Below are 6,965 nucleotides of genomic sequence, written 5' to 3' on the forward strand. Positions count from 1 at the left end.
GCACAACTATGCCGTTTGCATTGTTTCACGCACAATGGACACAAAGGACATGTTTGCACTGATTATCAGATTAGGCCATTGTACGTACAAATTGATATTGTCATGTTTCAAGTGCCCAGTCGCGGAACGACGGCACACACACACACATGCAGAGAGAGTCGCACACAGATACAGAAAACTCATTGAATGCTGTCGCCAGTGCCGATTAAGAGATTTTTATTTTTCGCACTCCCAGCCAAACTGGGAAACAATGGTTAGCCGGCAGGCAGAGATTTGCAATATTTAGGCACACACACACACACACACACATACACACAGAGTAGAAGATTTTTTTGATGAAACAATCGGTCGGACAATGAGTATTTGAGTGGTTTTTGCACTGGTCTAGTTTCTGGTCGACACGATCATTAGCATAAAGCCACAACGGCGGCAGACACCCGAACTTCCAGTCGGCCAGTCCGTCTGTGCGGGGCGTTAGCCGAGCGTGAGCAGAAGGATTACGAGCACTCGGACCGAGACTCGATCTTCTGGAATGTGCATATCATTCTCGATCAGCGGCGTCACTCTCTGTACCAATGAGTGGGAGAGCTGGCTGGCAGATCTCTGAGATCTGTGGGCTGCGATAGCGCGAGTTTGTAGATGGCCGATCAGACAAGTGCTTATCGCATGGGCAGAGGCGTTATGCGCCTTCGATCATATCTCTGCCCGGCTATTCGCTCGAAATATCGCCTAAATCATATCAGATTTACGTGGAAATCGTTTGGTTCTTAATCGCTAGGATTTGCCTATCAATTGCACTGAATCAGTGCGTGAATTCTATTGACCATTCACCGGAGAGCAATGCCAGACAAATAGTCGGGCCTCAAATCGCATGCAGATGTGCTCAGATTTAAGACAAACTGGGTCATTTGAGAGACATTTACAAATTCTGATTTCTGATAAGGCAACAGCTCGACAAGAGATTTCAGATAGTGAGCATGAATATTTGATATATGAGTATTTCGATATGTAGTAGGTGTTTTTTGTTGATATTTTGAGTTTGCTTTAAGTCAATAATGAAGCAGGTATGAAATATGATAGATAAATATATATAACTGAAGTTCATTCTAACTGAAAGCAGAGATATATACCAATAAAATTGGAATAAATTATTAAATGTATATCTGTATCAGTTTTTGTATTAAAAATAAAATAGCAGGTATAGCATAATATTTAGTTTAAATTATTATGAATTTATCCAATTTATAATATTATATCAACCATCAACCATTTTACACTTTTTCATTTCAAATAATATTACATGGCGTTTGCAGTTATTACTAACTGTATATTGAATATGCTCTCTATTCTCTACACTTCCCCGACTTTAATAATTTCTATATATATCTATGATTTGTCTTTCTAGGAGTGTCATCAATGTGAAATAGATTACTTAATGAAAATAATTAAAAATAATCTTTAAAAATAATATTATTGCCGCTGTGCGCTATCATGTGATTCGTGAGAAAATCTAATCTTTAATTATAGCTGGACAAGGCAACCAACATTTTGGCTAGTCTTCATAGTCCATCGATCACTTTAATGTCTACTAAGTATGATAAGTAAGAATATGGCATATTTTCAAGTTGTATTTTAAGTCTATAATATCACATTATACTGCACAAATAACTCAAGTTATCGTATTTAATATGAGAATGAGAGTACGAGTTCATAATATGTTATACAATAGCATTTCGCTCACACAATTTGTTAGCCCTACTCGATATGCATAACTTGCTTAAGCTCTGTAACCAAATTTCTGTATGATAAATGTATAAAAATGTATAACAAATACTTGTGTAGACTATTTTGCAGCTTATCCCTTTGAAAGCCTGGCGCCAGTAGGCTCTACCATTGTCGGTTTGCTAAGCCTACGAGCACGATCGCCGCTGCACCGCATGAATTCGGCCATTCGTAGTGCACTTGCCAAATGCCTTTCACAGTGTCCTAGCGCCGGGTCATAACTCTTAGCGGCCGCTATTTGTATTTCATAAATTTGAGCTAGAAGCGGCAATAAAAATATTGGCCTGCCTTTCGGCAAGTGCAAGAGCACAAAAGAATTGCACCATAAAATGCATACACAATGCCTGAATATGGAGACGGCAGCGCGTCGAACAAAGCGCCGCGCGGCTAAAAATCTATAGCCTTTTGTCTCTAAGAACTCAAAACTAGTGCAACACTTTTGGCTTATAGACAAAGACAGCCAGACAGACAGACAGCCAGCCAGCCAGCTAGCAACCTGCAACGTGCAAACTGAGACTCGAATTCAGACCTGCAACACAGACAGAGAGAGGCTGGGCCATTGTCTTCGCAGAAGTCGTTAGTGTGACAGGTTGGATTTGTTTTGTGTACGGTGCCTAAGTCTGTCATCATCATCAGCATAAGACTTGTCTGGCGCCAGCATTAGGGACAATATTTTCGACTAAATATTTCGTCACAGGCAGAGCCAGAGGCAGAGCCAGAGCCAGAGGCATAGACATAGGCCATACGCATAGGTAGGGGCGATAGGGCGTAGGCTCTGTGAGCCATCGAACTCTGAACGCTGAGGTTCAAGGTCTAGGCAGCGCTGCGGGCGTTTATATTGCTCGATTTCTACTGACCCCTTATGGTATGTTGTTGTTGTTGTTGTTGTTGCTGTTGGTGTAACTGTTACTGCTGCTGCTGCTGCCGTTGCATTCATGATTTATGCACATACTAAGGTTACAGGTGCATTGGCTCAGGTAAGATCGATATCGTTATCTATAAAAAAAATAGAGATTTCATTCAGCTGTAAGTTAACTAGAAGTTATGTTTTGGATGAAACCTGGATAGGGGCTAGGACAAATATCTACGAAAATATTTATTTTATTTAATCGTGGAAAATATACTATTTAAATGTTTTTTTGGATACATATTTATATTATTATTATTATTTCAATTATTCTTTTTGGCCAATTTATTGTTCTTAACTCTATATTTCTCATATGTATCTATCTATATACATATGTATATCTACTACTACTTATATCTATCTATCACTAACTCTTATCTATCTCTTTAATTAATTACTTATCTATCTTACATTTTTTTCTATTAACAAATATTTTCATATTATATGTGACTGCACCTTTTTTCATTACGTTCTGGCCTTTATCTTCATCTACAGTAAATACATTTTTCTTTTGTTTTTCTTAGTTCTTTCCTGAACATAAATATTCATAATTTAATATCATAGTTCTCAATGTCGACATTCTAAACCCATCTAATATTTCATTCCGAGTTCTTGGAATATGTTTCTTCTCATCGTGTTTCCGTAAATTATACGATACTAATTTCATATATTAGAGTAAGATTTCCATTCTAAAGCTGGGATTTGTTGTTATATCATATATTCAAGCCGAACTAACTTTTGTGTCTATTTTTATATTTTTAACTATGTTGGCTCTCGTTTCATGCTTTCATAATTATATTCATATTTAACTCTATTTTATTTTAGTTTATTTTTATTTTTATTTATTTATTATTTTCATTAATTTTTTTTTTTTTTTTTTTTTGCTTATTTGGTTAATTAGATTAAATGCGACAAGCAAAAATAAATTACAATGGCCAACTTTATTTACTAACATGTTTAATTACGTAGCTGATTATATTGTAATAGCAATTGTATTAGATTATTTATATAGACTTGGCGTGCTTTAATGTTTTATATTTTGGAGCAGGAAATTTGTTTTCCATTTAACGCTCTTGGGCTCTTCTTAGCTCTGTAGCAGCAAAATAAATGTTCATTTCAATGACATATTAATAATATGCAAAGTAAATGTTCATTTCAATGACATATTAATAATATGCCCACCAAAGGGGTTTAATCTTTAAGCAGCTTTCTTAAGTCAGCGATTTCTAGAACATAATTCAATATGCTCACAGTTCTTCTTCTTCTTCTTCTTTTAGTACCTCCCACTCATTAAATTATTCATAATTATATCAACGACAGCTGTAATGCTAATTCGAATGCGTTTGTAATTAAAATCGCTTGCCAACACGTATTAAATAAGGAAATGTGCGAGCAGCACACGAGGCATCGATGTGGCTGGCATCCTGGCATCCTTCGTCCTTGCCTTGCGGCAAGCGATGCACTGGCATGTGCTGCTGCTCGAAGTTGCAACATATTGGGACACTTGAGGCGCCTGCCCCGCCCTGCCCGGTCATGCCCGGCCAGAAGGTGTTCGCTGGCTGGGCACGCGCGTTGCAACACTTGAACTCAATAAGCACCAAGTGCTGCTGCAGGCTCTGGAGGAGGTCGGGGTTGCATCGCAAACTTTTTAACAGTTGCTTTTTTTTTTTGTGGTTCACTAAGAAAGAGTCGCACACTCTCCAAAGGAATGTGCACAATGAAAACACTTGAGTTGATTCTTATTCCCCTCCTTCGCTTTGTGTCGAGACGTGTGGAGTAGCCGGCGTAGGGCTGCCGAGGCCTGGAGAGCTAGCGGGGTGGTCTGAACTTTGAACAATGGTTCAAGCGCTGCTTGCAAAACAAAAAGCGTTTTAAGTTTTAATTACAGCGAGCACAAAAGGCTGCAGCCATCGAGTGGGGCAGCGACACGTGATGTTGCTTGCTCCTGGCAATCGGCAGTTCAGTGCTTGCAAAACTTGAGCCAAAAATTGACTAAAACTAATGAGGCATACATTATACACACACACATACATTTGAGATATATGCGGACGGCACTTGTGCTTGGCACCGCGCTTATCAGCTAGCCCAAATCTATGGCCACCTTTCTAGCTGGTTTCAATGGGCCAACCACATTATAGCGGCTGGCATGACGTGCCATCTGAAACTATCTATCAAATACAGGCAGCCATAGCTTGTCAGTGATTAGATTTCCAAGCTCTCGAAGCAAACTCAGCCCAACGAAAAGAAAAAAAAAAAAAACCAGAAGAAACTTATAAAAAAAATAAGAATTTCTCAATTGTGACTGATTAGACTTTGTTTTCAATTTGTTTTTCGACGGCGCACGGAAGGTGGCAACAGGGGACGGGAGGACAGCGCTGACAGAGCGAAGACTGCCTCTTCGTAAAGTTTTTAATCAAAATTGTACAGGAAATCAAAAATCAGTTGAAAAATAAAAATCACAGTTTCTTATCGCGATGTTTTCTAACGCCTTACCTCAATTGCTATCCCCCCTGCCATCGCGTCGATACCCTGGAAATAGTTGGAAAGTGGGTTGCTTAGGGATCGTTTCATATGGTTGTTTATTTTCTTTCATCTTCTATCTATAGGACTATCTATCTATCTATCTATCTATCTATCTATATATCTATCTATCTATCTATCTATCTATCTATCTATCTATCTATATGTCTATCTATCTATCTATCTATCTATCTATCTATCTATTTATCTATCTATCTATCCATATCTATATATCTATCAATCTAGCTATCAATCTATCTATCTATCTATCTATCTATCTATCTATCTAACTATCTATCCATCTATCTTTCTATCTATCTATCTATCTATCTATCTATCTATCTATCTATCTATCAGTCTATCTATCATCTCTCTGTATCTATCTATCTATCTATCTATCTATCTATCTATCTATCTATCTATCTATCTATCTATCTATCTATCTATCTATCTATCTATCTATCTATCTATCTATCTATCTATCTATCTATCTATCTATCTACCTATCTATGATCTATAGATCTTGTCAATCTATATATCTTTCAAGCTATCTATCGATTCATCCATCCGCCCCTTCAATCATACAACATCTTAAGCTATCCTCCCATCCATCTATACATATTTCGAACACTTCATACTCCTTTGCTCATAACTGGGTATTTTTTAGTTTAGCATTCAGAGACTTGGCTTAGATTTTTAAAAAAATTTTCCCCATTTATTGTTGCTGTTTCAGTGTTTTCTTCGACTGTCTAAACAATGGGCTGGCAGAGACTCCAGCGTGCCCTTTCCCGGCGTGTAATTTGAAGAACGCAACGCAGTAGCTATGAAATCAATTACGCGATAAAGATTTGACAGCACAAGCGCAGCAATGTGGCAGTCGATAATTAATTTTAACGCTTTATCGCATTGAGGTGCGCCCCGTCTGATAGTCGCTGATAGGTGATAGTCGATAGCTGCTGCTGCTGCTGCTGCTGCTGCCAAAAACAACAACAACAAGCACAGCAGCAACAACAACAACACCCAAAACGTTGTCCGATTTGATTGAAGTCTGTCTAAAGACGTTTGTATTTCTTTTTTTTTTTAATCTGTGACACAATTGGAAAATTATGAGTATGCCGCATGCCTATGAATTTATTATACATCGTTTTTTCTTTGTGTGTGTTTTGGGTTTTCTTTGGGCTTCCTCTAGTTTATGGCAGCGCTGAGATGTTTCCCATGATATGCAAACGAACTCAATTATTTATTTTATCACAAATGATTTTGCTTATCGAATCTAGAAATCGGCTCGTCTTCTTCAACCAGCAAACCACAGAGCAAAGCAAACCTTTTCTCAGCTACCAACTCGAACCTCGAGCTGGAGTTCAGCCGAGCTCTCTCAGCCAACCAATTCCATCTCATCTCATCTGCTGTGTGTATGTGTGTGTGTGTGTTTTATGTTGTACCCTCTTGAGTTTTTCTTACAATTGCTTGGGTCCAAGCGTTTCGTGGCTCTGTCCTGTTTCAGTTGCTGCTGCTATTGCTGTTGCTGTTTCGTGGACGCCATTATTCAAGGAGCCAAGCAGCGAGCAGCGAGCAGCTCGGCGCTGGAGATGGAGATGGAGTCGAGGAGACACTCATTCGCAAGCGGTCGTCGCATCTTTTGGCGTTATCTTTGCGTTGAAATCTCACAGTTCATGTCAAATTTCTTGTGTTTTTATATATCATCGCCATGGCAGAGCCTTTCCTTGCTTTCCTTGTAAGTATGTAAATGTTGCCA

Source organism: Drosophila navojoa, chromosome 2 (assembly GCF_054131105.1).
Source record: "Drosophila navojoa isolate 15081-1374.11 chromosome 2, UAZ_NAV_1.0, whole genome shotgun sequence".
Lineage (NCBI taxonomy): Eukaryota > Metazoa > Arthropoda > Insecta > Diptera > Drosophilidae > Drosophila > Drosophila navojoa.